Here is a 15,565-nt window from a genome sequence, read left to right on the forward strand (position 1 = left end):
TACAAAGATAAATAAATCTAGAAGGAGTCTGGCTTTCCCTCTCTTCCGATGGGGACTGTGTCCCCGGGCCCCAGCGGAGGGTGAGGTGCACGCATACCCTTTCCGGTTTGCTATGTGGGAGCTTGGAGGTGTGACTGTGAAGATGTTTGTGTGTCACTCAGGATGGGGGTGTTGGCTACTCTGGACAGAGTCTAGAATTAGTCTTTTTCAGGTTCTGTGGCCAAAAGGGACACCCACAATAGCTACCAAGCCTGTCAGCTAGAGAGCTGTAGGTTAGAACTGAAGGGGGCTGCTTTTGTGCCTTAAGGACCCATGTGCAAGAGTCACAGACTGGCCCGGTGTGGCGGGGCCAACAGCCTGCCTTCCTGCCTGCCCAGGACAGGCGGTCAAGTCCGAAGAATCTGGGATCCTTTGTCACTTTTGGTTTTTTGTATGGTATTGCTGTTGGTTCGTTTTCTCTCTCTCTCTCTCTCTCTCTCTCTCTCTCTCTCTCTCTCTTTCTCTCTCTCTCTCTCTTCTCTTTCTCTCTCTTTCTCACACACACCATCCCTCCCTGCCCCTCACCACTGTATAGAGTTGGGGGAGAATCTTTCTGCTGCCAAATTGTAATGAAGCTAAGAAAATTTACTCCTAACAGGAGGAGGTCTGCAGCCTGCTCTGGGCTTGATAGCCATTTTAGACCTTCATAGTTCCCAGAAGGCAGGTGGGTGGTATTTAGATGGTGATGTGACCCTTCAGCCTCCTCCTCTTGATATAGAAGGGTGTAGCAGTAGTGGCCCCAGACTTCCTGAAGAGCATGGGAGACTTCTGGATTGACCTCAAACCTGCAGGACCTCATCTGCGTCTCTCCCCTAGGGCATCCCTAGCCTGTGATCTCTCCCAGCTTGGTATTTTAGCAAAGGAGATCTCCTCAGAAAAGTCTCTCATTAACATTCCACAGAAAAACCCTGAGGATATTCTGAAGGAATTAAGAAGGGGGCAGACTGGTGAGTGTTAGGGTAGCCTTCCTGCTGTGAGAACTTCTCTGCAGTTCCAGGAGCTGAGGTGAAGGCAGGGCCACTGCCCAGAGCAGCAGCCAAGTATGCCTCTCGCACCACGCCTGGCTATCATGCCTCCTTAATCTGTCATAGGTTTGGTATGGTGAGGGCCTAGGTTGGAGGAGAGAAGCATTATGGATTCCAGGACATTTCTACTCAAGTTTTAAGAATATAATACTGTTTTCAACAACGTGTCTTCTCACCAAAGGCCAGAACTTAGGTCTCATTTCTCAAGGCTCGGGTCTTCTAGAGAAAGACAATAGAGACTGTTTAGGAAGGCTGGTGATCTTGGGGAAGAGTGAGGGAGAGACGTCCATTGTGTGGGGGAGGCTGAAGGCCAGGCCCCATCAGGGAGAGACCAAGATATATCTAGTGGACTGTAGTCATATGCTACAAGATAGACTATTTGGCAAGAGGAAAAGGCAAAGAGGGAGAGATGGTCAGATAGGCCTCACAGGATTTTGATGGTAAAAGGTCCTGAAGACCTGCCATTTGTCCCAGAGCTTCAAGGCACACTTGGAGATGATATCTTTAAGGCCTTGGAAAGGTGCCCGTCCTTTGCATGCTAAAGCACCCATTGGGGAAGTGGGGTGTCTCCCTCTTATTCGTGATCACGATCTCTCTCAACCCCCGCCCCCCACTTTCCTGAAATTAAATAAGTAACTTAAATAGTTGCTCTTTAACTTCAGTAACAACCTTAACAATTCAAGGTGCCATTTTGTTTGTTTGTTTGTTTGTTTGTTTTTTCAGACTGTGGTCTCTCTATTGTGAGTGCATATGTGTGAATATAGGCACTCATATGGGTGTGCATTACTGTGTAAATATGGATGTCAGAAGAGGACACTGGATCCCAGGAATGTAGGGCTACAGGCATTTGTGAGCCAAACTCTGGTCCCCATTGTTTGTTTAGCAAGTGCTCTCAACCACTGAGCCATCTCTGACACCCCAATGATACTACTTTCAAAGTCTTGCACAAACTTCTTCATTTTGACAACATCCTGGATGGGCTCTAATGGCACATGGAGCAAGAACACTGGGCAGACAGCAGTGTGTGCTGCCAGTTAGAATGGCACGGTTCATGAACTAGCACACTGCACCCTGGAGACGGACTGCAGGACCTGATGCTGCTCGTCTGCCCTTCCTGGCTTTCTGATGCTTTGTTTTTGTTGTGTTGTAATCTAGAGGGTCTGTCTGTCTGTCTTTCTCTTTTCTTTCTTTCTTTTTCTCCTCCCTCTTTCTTTTCCTTCCTCCCCCCCCCTTCTTTCTTCCTTTTTTTTTTCTCTGTGTACTGCTGACTGTCCTTGAACTGCTCTCTAGACCAGTATGTAAACTCAGAGATCTGCCTGCCTTTGCCGCCCAAGTGCTAGGATTAATGTTACATGCTACCACCCATAGCTTTAGAGTGTTTTTTTTCTTTTGTGGTTTCTTTTAAACATTCTGACAATAATATATTAAGTTCCTCTGATGGTTTTTTAGACATCTTTTATTACATACTTTTGTTTCCTTACTTTTGGTGTTTGTTTGGCTTTTTTTTTTTTTTTTATGTATTGCTTTAAAAGGGGGCGGGGTCTTACTGTGTAGGCTAGACTGGTTTTGCACTTAGAATCATCCATTTGTCTCTGCCTCCCAGGTACTAGGATTAAAGGTATGCACTATCACTATAGTTTGTAAGTGTCAGTGTCGTGTGTGTGTGTGTGTGTGTGTGTGTGTGTGTGTGTGTGTGCGCGCGCACCTGAGGTAGGTATCTTCCCTCAGACAAGGTCTCTCATTGAACCTGGAGACTGCTCATTATCCTATGAGGCTGGTCTCCAAGGAGCCCCAGAGGTCCTCGAGGCTTGCATTCGACACCCCAGCTCCAGCCTAGGCTTACAGCAGATGCAGGCTCACCCGAACTAGAGATCCTAGGCAGGTGCTCATGATGCGCAGCCAGCTCTCTTACCACTGTGCATCTCCACAGCCCTACAGGTTTCCTTTCCATCCCTTGTTTTTCTTTTCCAGCAAAGCCTTCTGCAGATGTTCAGGTTGATAGACAGTGACATTGTCCAAGTCCCTCTCTGCAAGCTTGTCTCTTTTTTGTGTCCCTCTGCATGACTCTGGGGACAAGAAAGGTACATCCCTAAAGTGCCATGGTACATGGTGTTCACTGTCACCAAAGTGAAAGATTCAGTGATGCCCTAAGCCTTGGTGCTGCCCCAGTGACTTAGTGTAATTGTGAATTGTGGCATTATGTTCCATGTGAGCATCTTTCTTTTTTTTTTTTTTTTTTTTGGTTCTTCCAGACAGGGTTTTTCTGTATAGCCCTGGCTGTCCTGGAGCTCACTTTGTAGACCAGGCTGGCCTTGAACTCAGAAATCCGCCTGCCTCTGCCTCCCAAGTGCTGGGATTAAAGGTGTGCGCCACCATGCCCGGCCCATCTTTCATTCTATAACTGGATGTCACCTTGGGATATGCCAGTAAGTCAACATTGAAATGACACAGGTGACATGGATGAGTCTTGAGACACTAGCATGTTGATTTACCTCTGCTGTCTATCAAGTGGGCCTCCCCAGGTTTGATAGCTCCACTTTCCAGTCACACCAGGGCTGTTTGACAAACCCTTCTGCACATGTGGGTGTGTGGGTTGGTAGTTCCTACTCAAATATTGAGATTTCTGCACTGGATGGACATTCTGGAACCTTCCATGGCCAGGGAGGAAATGTGGATGGGTGGCAGACCTGCCCACAGCAATTGTAAAGCAGAAAGATTCAACATTGGAGATTAATGTTGCAATTGCACTTTCTGGAATTACACATCACTTGTTCAGTCCAAACGGCTAGGGTCTTCTTTTAATGAATCTAAGATTCCATAAGTATGAAGTGCAGAACCGTTCTGTCCCTGCAGATAGGACAAAAACTAGCAAGGGTGCCAGCTATTCCACTCAGACACAAAGCTTGCTCAACGCTTCTCTATCATTCCTTACAAAGTGCATAAAATGGATATCATTCCTCTACCACAAATTCATATGCTTGCTCCCACTCATTCCCAGGCTTTGGATCAAATGACTTTGTTTCTTGGATGGTCTGGAGTGGTTTTATTTTGCTTTCTTGGTGCTGAGGATTAAGCCCAAGGCCTCATGCAAGCTAGGCAGGTGCCCTACTCTGAGTGGGGTTGAGTCTGTCCTTTGTGAAGACAGTAGAAAAGGCTGCAGGGGAGGCTCACTCACAGCATGCTACTGTGGGGGCTGTTTGGGCTTAGAGGACTGCAAGTTACAAGTGACATCTGATCAGACACTGAGATTAAAGTTCAAGGATAGTGATGCCCTGTCTCAAACAAACAAGAAAAACCTTACAGAACCTAATCTGTCTTCCAGGACCAGTTATCTCCCTTTGTGTGTTTGTGTAAGTATATGCATGTGTGTGTTGTGTAGTCACTGGTTTGTGTGATGTGCGTGCGCTCCCTTGTGGGAAACCCTGCTATATCACTCCATCTTGGGTTTTTCTTGCTTGCTTGTTTATTTGTTTGTTTGTTTTGAAACAGCCTCTTACTAAACCTGGTCAGCCAGCTTCCAAAGAGCCCAAGAGATCTTTCTGTTCTGTCTCTAGACAGCCCCCACTCCCACCCTCAACTGTGCTCCAAACACTGGGGTTACAGGCATATATATGACTAAGCCTAGCTGCTGTTTCTTAATCATCATCATCTTCTTCTTCTTCATCATCATCTTCTGCTGCTGCTGCTTCTTCCTCTTCCTCCTCCTCTTCTTCTTCCTCCTCTCCTCCTCCTCCTTCTTCTTCCTCCTCCTCTTCTTCTTCCTCCTCCTCCTCTTCCCCCTCTTCCTCCTCTTCTTCTTCCTCCTCCTCCTCTTCCCCCTCTTCCTCCTCTCCTCCTCCTCCTCCTTCTTCCTCCTCCTCCTCTTCCCCCTCTTCCTCCTCTCCTCCTCCTCCTTCTTCTTCCTCCTCCTCCTCTTCCTCCTCTCCTCCTCCTCCTCCTCTTCCCCCTCTTCCTCCTCTCCTCCTCCTCCTCCTCTTCCCCCTCTTTCTCCTGCTCCTCCTCCTCCTCCTCTTCCTCCTCCTTCTTCTTCTTCTTCTTCTTCTTCCCCCCCCCCTCCTCCTCCTTCTCCTTCTTCTTCTAGATTTATTTATTTATTATATATACAATGTTATGCCTGCATATATGCTTGTACACTAGAAGAGGGCTCCTGATCTCATTAAAGAGGGTTGTGAGCCACCATGTGGTTGCTGGGAGTTAAACTCAGGACCTCTGGAAAAGCAGCCTACTCTTAAACCTCTGAGGCAGCTCTCCAGCCCCCCCACCCCCACCCCCAAGCTTCTTAACAGGTGTTGAACTCAGGACTTGCGTGCCCGCACAGCACACACAATTACCTACTGTGCCATCTTTCCAGCTCCAGTTATGTCATGCAAGGGGCCAGCAGGATGGATGGGCAAGTGTACATGCTTGCCCCCCAAGCATAACAAACCTGAGCTTGACCCCAGAATCCACACGGAGGAAGGAGAGAACGCCTCTGAGATTAGGACTAGTTTCTGTTGGCCATGTTTCTCCCTAACTCGCCTGGGCCTCAGCTTCTGTTGCCTGTAGCCACTGGGTCATTCATCCTGTGTCCGGGACTCTGAGGTCTAACCTCATTGCTCTGGGAGGTACAGAGCTCTGGTCTCACACATTCACATGCACCCCAGTCCGGCTGCCTGAAAGCCAAGGCTGATCAGGCACCGAAGCCCTGAAAAGTATGGGAGGAAACAGAAATCCATCCAAGGTTTGTGTCTAGGCTTTGCCAAGCCCTCTTCTCTAAGCCTCCTGGAGCCTGGCAATGACCTTCTTGCCTCTAGACTATTGTTTTGACAACTGCTACATAGATGGGTGACCGCGTGTGCTTCATGAGGGTGTACAGATGTAAGACAGCTGCATAGTACCAGGAAATAATCCATGCCCGCCTCACATTGGGGGTGGGAAATATAGTCAACATTTATGGCTTCTATTCTGACATGCTTAAAATTAATGAATAAAGTTTGGCAGACCAATTACCTCACAGAGGAACCGCGCCCTAGGAAGCCAGGTGCACCTGAAGCCAGGCTAATAGGACAGGAGGAGTAACTGGCCCTTTAAGAAAGTGATGACAGGGATTGGGGATTTAGCTCAGTGGTAGAGTACTTGCCTAGCAAGCATAAGGCCCTGGGTTTGGTCCTCAGCTCTGGAAAAAAGAAAAAGAAGATGATGGCCTTTTCCTGCCTCGTGGTACAGGCACTCACAGACTTACAGACTGGCAGCTTCTTAAGTCTGCGGCCCTTCTGAGTTCCTCTGACTGTAAGTGTTCTTTTCTTCTGTCTTCCCTCTGAGTGTGCGCTCGCTTCCTAATGGTTCCGCCTTCACTCTTTCCCTATAGCTCACCCCCGCCCCCACCACGTGGCTGCTCAGTCACCCCGTGGCTGACCTCAGCTAGCTTTATCCAAAGGATTGCGTTCTCTTTTTCTGCCCAACCCCGCTGTCTTCAGGCAGCCCGGTTTGCAGCTCCTGTGCTCCAGGGTCTTCCTTTCAATGCTAATGAAATAAATGCCATTATGTCCTTTCTTACATTCTTTAATTATTGAGACTTAGAACCCTAAAAGGGGACTCTGGCCTTCATAGTATCACTGATGGATCCAAGTGCTAAATGTAGGCACTTGGCTCAAATTGTGATGAGTATTTTACTCAAGAAATCTTTCTGCCGCTGAGCAGTGGTGGCCCACGCCTTTAATCCCAGCACTTGGGAGGCAGAAGCAGGCAGATTTCTGAGTTCGAGGCCAGCCTGGTCTACAGCGTGAGTTCCAGGACAGCCAGGGCTACACAGAGAAACCCTGTCTCGAAAACAAACAAAAAAATGAAAAAAAAAAAAAAAAGAAAGAAAGAAAGAAATCTTTCTGCCCGTTGGTGGTGGTGCAAACCTTTAATCCCAGTACTCCAGAACTCCAGAAGCAGAGGCAGGCTGATCTCTGAGTTTGAGGCCAGCCTGGTCTACAGAGTGAGTTCCAGGACAGCTAGGACTATATAACTACATAGAGAGAGAGACCCTGTTTTAAAAAAGAAATACAAAGAAAGAAACATTTTATAAGATCATCCTGTGATTACATGGCTGAGTGAAGAATGAAGGCCTGGGTGCGTTTTCTAGAACTATGTAGGCTGTCTGTTCTTTTAACTATCGTAAACTAAGGCCTACTGAGCTGGTTCCTTTTTTTCTGTGTATTTAACTGGAGACCATACACCTACATCAGTACCTAGCCTTCAGGGCTTCTTTTCTGTTTTCCTAATCCCTCCAATATTCTGGGCTGGCTTTGACACATTTTAGGGCTTTCCTTTGGCCCAGAGAATGTCTACACAAAAGGTCTGTGAAAAAGGCAGTTTTACCTTTTGTGGAGATTTTGGTAAAAGGAGCCATTAAAGCAGCTATTCTTCTCTCCAAACAAAACCATCCAGTAAAGCTCTCAGTGCTCCTTCAGGCCTGTTTACCAAGTTGTCATGGCAACTATTGAGCTGCCCTCTGTAAAGTCCTGGATAAATAGTGGTAAATGAAGCTCAGCTCAAGTAAAGAGCGTTATTCTCTGGGTGGGTTTTCCAAGATCACAGCTAAAATACTTAAGTTTTGGTTTTGGTTTATCCTGGGGCAGCTTGATCTTTAAATATATAAAATCTTTGGAAATTTCGACTCCTTGGACTTGTACGTGAATGTGCATGTCTGTTTGTATGTGGATGGTGGCTCAATGGCACCTATGGTCAATGTATCATCAGCAACTCCTCTCACGCCAGCCTTAAGAGGCTGGGCTTCTCAAGTAGAATCAGGAATGAATTAAGGAAGCACTGGCCAAGACACAGCATAAAAGGCAGGGAGGGAGCCCGGCAAGCTTTAGAGCACAGGGGTTGTCGTCTGTCAGCTTGGATTCTCTTGGGCCCCGTCATCGTCGGCTGGAGATGCAGCCCTTTGCGGTGGGCAGCATCTGAAGAGAGGAAAGGGAAAGCCAAGGTAGGGTTTGGTTTGATTTGGTTTCCTTTTTGGCTCTGCCTGAAAGTTTCATCTACTTTGTAATGGTTACTGTACTTGTAATGGTTAGTGTACTGTTGGATGAGATAGCGACAGAGTGCATTCGCCTCCTCTCTGTGCACCCAACTGTTAGGTCCTGAATGGAACAAGTTGGGAGGGGAGGGGATGCTGGTTTTGATTGCACCAGGTTTGAACTATTAAAAATCCTTTGTAAAAATGGAGGACATTAATCCATTTCTCAGCGGAGGCTTTGATTGTTCGGTCTGTTTTTTGATGAGAAGCCCAGCTTTAAAAAAAAAAATAATAATATGAGTGAGTCGAAGAGGAAAGTTAGTCGTGGTTCCTTTGTTTGAATTTGAAGTATTTCTTCCCGAGTCTTATCCCAATCTTATAGCTTTTCCTTGCCTTCTGCTGTACACATAAACTTTAAAAGAAATCTGCACAAAAATTAATTCTTTCTAAATTTGCCTTATAAATCAGGTTCTACCAGTGTGGAGCTATAACTTATGTGAATTAAATGATCTTCTTTTGGATGCTGTGAGCTATCTTCACACAATATGCACACACACAGACACACATACATTAATATTGCTAACAGCCCAGAGGAAGCACAGGCAAATCTTGCTACAATTCTCCAAAGGAAAAGATTCCCTAAGGAAGAACTCTTATGGAGTGGGTGAATCACTAATCTTTGCCAGGGCTGGTGGGATGGGGCTGGGTTGGTATCCATTCAGTTGCTAAGTGGGTTCTGGGAGGGATTAAATGTTTTCATTGTGAAGGTGGCCTTTCAAAGCCAATAGAACAACTTTTGAAAGCAATGAATAACAATGGGCTGCCACCTGCTTGCCTAAATCTACTTTTTTAAAAAATAAGTTTGCATCTATAAATAATCAAAACCTGAGTTTAGTCCCCAGGAACAGAGATGGGGGTAGAAGGCATGGGTGGAGAAATTATGAAGAATAAGGGAAAAATGAACTTGGCTGGGCTTGTGACTGTGCCAGGTGCTTCCGCCCTTTTTGCAGAGAGGTTTCCTGTAAAGCACCTGGCTCACCAATGTCTACAATGTCTACATCTCTCCCTCCCTTTCTGTATAGTGGGCCAGTATTTGTCTCTCTGACGGCCCCTCGTGGCAGGTCGCAGGTTGTATAGCATCCAATGGCTGCTACTCACTGAAGTAAAAGCTGTAAATTAGAGCACGTACTCCCTTCCCTGCCTCAGTCCCCCCACTGTCTTTAACTCACCCGGCAGAACTTCCAGAATCTTACCCAATCCAAGGGGAGACCTACTGGCACCCAGGAGCCCGGCCCACCCCCACCCCCACCCCCACCCTGGGCCCTCACTGACTGATGGTTTGTTTCTGCAGTCTCTTAGCATATGAAGCCCCACATTAGCATGCTCTGTAGCAGCCGGGGCTGTGAGTGATTTCTGTTCCTGACTGCTCCCCCACCCCCTCACTCCGCTATACAAAGACCATTCTCCCAAGTCCTCATTCTCATTCTGAACTCTCCATCTTCATTCTCCCAGGCCTGTACACTGCTCTTTCCCGAGCGAGCCTCATTCCTCTCGTCCCCCATCCTCTCCCACTGCCGTTCTCTGGGGTGATTCCAGGGCAGATGACGACCTGAGGGTGGGACCTAGGGATGGATGCCAGGGCTAGGTCCAAGCTCTAAGCTCCCCCTCAGTTTTCCTTCGCTTCCTTCACCTGGCTAGCTTTTTCCCTTTATTAAAGGACGGATATCAAAGAACGGTAAGAAACGCACCAGCACCAGCGGTGTTTGCCTGCACCCACACCAGTGTGAAGGAAATGATTATTGATTAGAAAATATTTGAAAGATGTCGATGAACTTTTTCCCTTATTCTTCATAATTTCTCCACCCATGCCTTCTACCCCCATCTCTGTTCCTGGGGACTATCTATACCCAGGAGCTCACATACACTGTCCACCTGGGCTACACCTCCTGTCCCTTTATCTTATTTTTAGTTGGCAGCAGTGTCCTGGACCAAACTGGACTTAAACTTCCTTTGTAAACTAGACAGAGATCAAAAAAATTTGCAGTCCTTCGGCCTTGGCCTCTAGGTACCCGGAATGGTAGGCAGATGTCACCGTCTTCAGCTCCACTTACCTTCTGCAAGTTGGGATCATCTTAGCTCTGTGGTTTTGTTTGTTTGTTTATTTTGCCTAATATATCATGAAGCATTTCTAGGATTCTGCCAATGGTTGTACCACGTGTGTGTATATGTGTATTGTGTATGAGGTGTGTGTGTGTGTGTGTGTGTGTGTGTGTGTGTGTATGTGTGTATGAGGGGTGGCTAGTGACTAGACCCAGGGCAGTTGCTTCATAAAGTGATCTCTGTCTGCAGCCCTTGAAAGTCTGCAGTACTTGAAAGTCGGGTTTCTGTTACTGGGTCGTTCGTTTCTTTTGTTGCAAACCCTGCTGTGTTATCCTTATGCACAGTGAGGGCTAGCCTACAACTTGTGGAGATCCACCTGCTTCTGCCTGGGACTAAATGTGTGAGCCGCCATGCCGAGCATAAATTAATTTTATTTTATTTTCTTATAAATTAATTTTATTAAACCCCTTTTCTTGCCTGCTTTGCATACATTTACATTCTTGCCTGCTTTGTATACATTTACATATGCACACCTAAACACACCTTGCTAGAGACAGGCAGAGTAACACATCTACCTTCTTTTCAAGAGAGGAAAGGTGAGGGCACTGGACTGGGTTGTCCCCTTGAGCAAGCTTCTCTTCCTCTTCGCTGCTGAATATTTCAACTAGTCTGAGGCTGTGGGATCAAAACCTTTCCAGCACCCACCTCAAAGCTTCCTGCCTCTTGCTCTGCCCTCCTTCCTGGTCTCCACTCCACCCCCAGGCAAGGGGCACCGCTAACTACCAACTACCACTCCTTCCTGCCCTCTGACCGGCCTCCCCACCCCCACCCCAGGCTCTTGACTTGGACTCTGCCTCCACCTGCCTGTCTGCAGCCTCCAGAGCTTGGCTCCTTTCTCCTTAGGCTCCTGGCTGGTGAGTCCCTGCCCCTCTCTCCACCAGATCTCTCCAGTCCAAAGCTCCAGGTTTGGGTGTCACAGTCACCTTAATTTCCTAATCCACTTTTTTTGGTAGTGTTGACCTGGACTTTACAGTTCTGGCCTGCCTGACTCTTTGAAGTGCAGTGTATCCAGGACAGGATTTCACACCCTTGCCCGCCCTCCCGTCTTGGATACTTCTCCTATGGATGGTACTTGCTTAGACATTTTCTTTCTTCCTGGCCGAGGCAGGGGTTGCCATACTTGGCCCTGCTGGCCTGTGGAGTGGGCAGCTGGGGGTAGCCGTGGTCTGAGCCTGTTCTTTGCAAGCAACTCAGCTGAGGTCGTGGCCCTACTCATTAGACTCTGGGCAAGGGCGTCATTCAGTATCTGTGTATTGCTTTTCAGCCTTTTTGGATCATCACTTGCTCGTAGGGAGATGTCATCCAGATATGGTTACTTTTTCTGGTGAATTTGCTTTTAATCTAGTGTTTACTCTTAGAAAACTGTCTCTGCATCCCTGGGATGAAGCCTACTAGATCATGATGGATGATCGTTTTGATGTGTTCTTGGATTCTTTCGGTTTGTGAGAATTTTATTGAGATATTCATAAGGGAAATTGGTCTGAAGTTCTCTTTCTTTGTTGGATCTTTGTGTGGTTTATGTATCAGAGTAATTGTGGCTTCATAGAATGAATTGGGTAGAGTTCCTTCTGTTTATATTTTGTGGAATAGTTTGAAGAGTATTGGAATTAGGTCTTCTTTGAAGGTCTGATAGAACTCTGCACTAAACCCACCAGGTCCTCTGCTTTTTCTGGTTGGGTGACTATTAATGACTGTTTCTATTTCTTTATGGGATATGGGACTGTTTAGATCCTTAATCTGATCCTGATTTAACGTTGGTACCTAATATCTATCTAGAAAATTGTCCATTTCATCCAGGTTTTCCAGTCTCCTTTTTCATTTCTGATTTTGTTAATTAGGATACTGTCCCTGTGCCCTCTAGTTAGTCTGGTTAAGGGTTTATCTATCTTGATGATTTTTTCAAAGAACCAGCTCCTGGTTTGGTTGATTCTTTGAATAGTTCTTTTTGTTTCCATTTGGTTGATTTCAGCCCTGAGTTTAATTGTTTCCTGCTGTCTATTCCTCTTGGGTGAATTTGCTTCCTTTTGTTCTAGAGCTTCCAGATGTGCTGTCAAGTTGCTAGTGTATGCTCTCTCCAGTTTCTTTCTTTCTTTCTTTCTTTCTTTCTTTCTTTCTTTCTTTCTTTCTTTCTATTTTTATTTTTATTTTTATTTTTTTGGAGACAGGGTTTCTCTTTGTCCTGGCTGTACTGGAACTCACTCTGTAGACCAGGCTGGCCTCGAACTCAGAAATTTGCCTGTCTCCCAAGTGCTTGGATTAAAGGCGTGTGCCACAATGCCTGGCCTCCAGTTTCTTTTTGGAGGCACTCAGAGCTATGAGTTTTCCTCTTAGGACTGCTTTCATAGTGTCCCATAAGTTTGGGTATGTTGTGGCTTAATTTTCATTAAACTCAAGTCTTTGAGATGATCAGGTCCTGGTGTTAAATGGCTATGCTTTTTGTAAGCTATGTTCAGACTTTGAAAATGTTCTGGCGGGGGTGGGGGGTGGGGGGGTAATGCCAGCATGCTGCACATCATTGTGCGGTGCCTGTGCGCTGTCCACCCTCCTCAGATGAATGGCTGCCCCAGTTCCAGCCCTCTGAAAGGATGCAGCCGTTCATTAAAGTGTGCCAGATGCTGCTCCGGTCAGCATCGCACTTTAAAGGGAATAATACTGTTTGGTTTTGGAATGGCACAGTGGGAGTTGCAGCATCTGCCTCTAGGAGAGGGAAGAGACCCTGTTAGACATGCTGCTGCTTCTCCCGGCTTCCAGCCTGTGTGCGCTGAAAGACCTGCCAGAAAATGAGTGTTGCCCTGGATATCTGAGACTTTGTGTACAGTACTGACTTCTTTTAAGGCACCTAGACTTAGATACAAGTAGTTGCCGTATTCACGCAGAAGAACTAAGAAAGATGTGCTAAGTCCCATTAACGTCCCCGGGATCACTGGACCCAGTCCAAATCGTCATTAGGTTACTGTGCGCAAAGGAAATAGGGAGGAAAAGTTACCTTCAGTTTGTTCCCCTTTTCCTGTGGTCTCATTCTGAAGTTGGGGCCTGTCATTTGGTTGAAGGATGGAGCACATTACACAATTTCAGTGAAGCCCAGATTAGTAAATTTACATTAGACCACAGGTGCACACACTTGCAAACCCTCTGAGTCTTCAGTAGCTTGCAGATCAGGGGAATGAGGTCCTGTGGAGGTGGAAGAACAGGTTGGACCTGGTCATGACGTCACTGGACTCTGCTTTCCAGCTCCCGAGCACTGCCTGCTATTCATTCCTCAGAGCAGAGGAGCAGAAACAAAGAGGGTCCAGAGCCACAAGGCTGTGACGCTGGCCACCTCTCAAACCAAGCTTGCTTGCAGCCTAGTGGCCTGAGCCAGCCGGCTGCTCACGGGCTCCTGCTACCTGAGACAAGCCAGTGGCCCTCCGTGATCAATACTGCCTCCTAGGTTGGCCAGCGTCCATGGGGTGAACGCTTTTCCTCTCGCATGCTCAGTAAAGAGAAGCCGCTACTGTACAATCGCCACCTGTTCCGTAGAGCGCACTGGCCCTGCCTGCGCACAGCCTGCCTCTCTTTCTTGTTGCAACACGTTGCTGTAGGTATTGAATGGTTGAGAGAGACGGTGCTCCGGGTCCTGAGCAGCCGACCTGGAGGCACAGGTACGCAGATGGGTTTGGTCTGGTTTTTGGTGGTGGTTTGCCGTTTCTTTTCTTCTTTACCCTTTTCAGGTCTTACTGTAGACATACAGCCATAGTCAGAACACCACCCACTCTGTTTTGCGTGCTTGTCAGGGTGCTGTGGGGAGACCTGAGAGGACTTTTAAGAGTGTTCCCTGACATCCTAGGGTTTTTAAACTTTGATCACCCTGTGACCTTCCATGGTTTTGTCATGTCAATCACAGAATCTCAGCCGGATCCTGCATGCATCCCTGGCAACCTAGTGACCCCATAGCAGTGGTCTCTCAGACCAGGGCTGTATTGTAGCATCTTGTGGGGTCAGTGGCAGAGACTTTCATAATCTTGAGAGAACAAGTTAACTGTTCTTGGCCCAGTGAATAATGTTGCCTTTCCTTTAGACAACTCATGGCGACCACTGGGGCAAATGATTCCTTCTCTAAACATTTCTGGAGTGGAGAGCAACATGTACCGTGTTGGACACAGGCTTCACAGGTGAATGCCATCTGCCTGTAGCCTGCTGTGGGTGCCTGTGGCCTCAATGATGGTGCAAACATGAACTTTGCCCCTCAGGCAGGACCTGAGGATTAATGTGAACGTGTCTGTAAAGCCCCTTGTCCCTGCCACTGACGCCCTACCATTACTCCCTGCATCCCTGTGGCACAAAGTGATTCGTGTGTGTTGCTAGGGGACTCTGATGCTGTGTGGAGCAGTTCGGGCTTCTTTTCCAAACTCTTCAGTATCTCCGCAGGGAGAATTTGTGAGGGATTCCTTCTGAAAAAGAGACTTGGAAGGGCCAGTTCAGGGTGCTGCGGGAGTTTTCTCTAAACGCTAGCCCGGGCATCCTGGGTGTGAAGTAAAGAAGGCTTCCTGACAGGGAGGAAGTCACAGGTATTCCAGGGTGAGGAGAGCAGAAGAGGGAGGGGTTCGTCTGCATGCAAGTCTGGCTGCTGTGTCTTGGGTTCAGGAAAATTCACACCACCACCATCACCATTACATAAACCTCCCTAATCCCTCCTCTCACTATGATTGCTGCTCATCTGTTCTTTGTGAGTGTGTCTGACCTTGTGTGAGGGGTATACAGGATATTAGAATGAGGACCGAGGACCTAGGGCCTTCCTCCAGTATGCCAGGCTAAATACTTTGCCACTCAACTACATCCCCAGCCTCTTTTTGTTTGAATATTTTGCTTAGTCTGAAAACTTTTGTCAAGCTCTTTCGTGCTCCACCGATTGGCAGAAGAATTGTCCATAGACGCTGGCAGACTGGTGCCTCATCTGTCGGGCACTTCGCTGAAGCTGGCATCTGGGAGTGGGAGGGGACTTAAGCAGATCTTAAGCAGTTGGGATTACATCACTCAGAAGCCTAGACTGCCATGCCAGCCCAAGAGCTCTAGTTGTCCCCAGATCCTTCACTAGTGAGAACCTAGTGTGCTTGGGGTCCTGATGAATGTCCCACCAAGGGTGGGAATGACCTGACTTCTTGTTCCCTACCAATTTGTAACTGCTCAGTGTTATCCTATCTGATGTTTATACTTAATAGACGTTAGCAGATACACCGAACAGATATTGTAGGCTGGGTAATTTCCTGCTATGACTTGCAAGCAGCCAATGTAATACATAACTAAGGAGGAAGGAAGACTCCTAGGACACAGTGCTCACCCATGCCCTGTCCCACCAGGACTGCCTTCCCGCTAG

At 47.3% G+C, this 15,565-nt stretch overlaps 1 protein-coding gene across 5 annotated transcripts in view; it reads left to right on the top strand.

Annotated features, from left to right (window-relative positions):
- The window catches only part of Myo10 (myosin X), a 191,124-nt gene that overhangs the window by 122,749 nt on the left and 52,810 nt on the right, over positions 1-15,565 (top strand). The window contains exon 1 of one of the 5 annotated variants that reach the window (XM_030248368.1): positions 7,528-8,022. The exons of 1 other annotated variant lie outside the window; for it this stretch is intronic. The gene's annotated coding sequence lies outside the window, so the exon portion shown is untranslated. 3 more of the 5 variants (NM_001353142.1, XM_030248369.1, XM_006520025.4) reach the window with 3 other exon arrangements.

The sequence above is a fragment of the Mus musculus genome, chromosome 15, assembly GCF_000001635.26.
Source record: "Mus musculus strain C57BL/6J chromosome 15, GRCm38.p6 C57BL/6J".
Taxonomy (NCBI): Eukaryota; Metazoa; Chordata; class Mammalia; order Rodentia; family Muridae; genus Mus; species Mus musculus.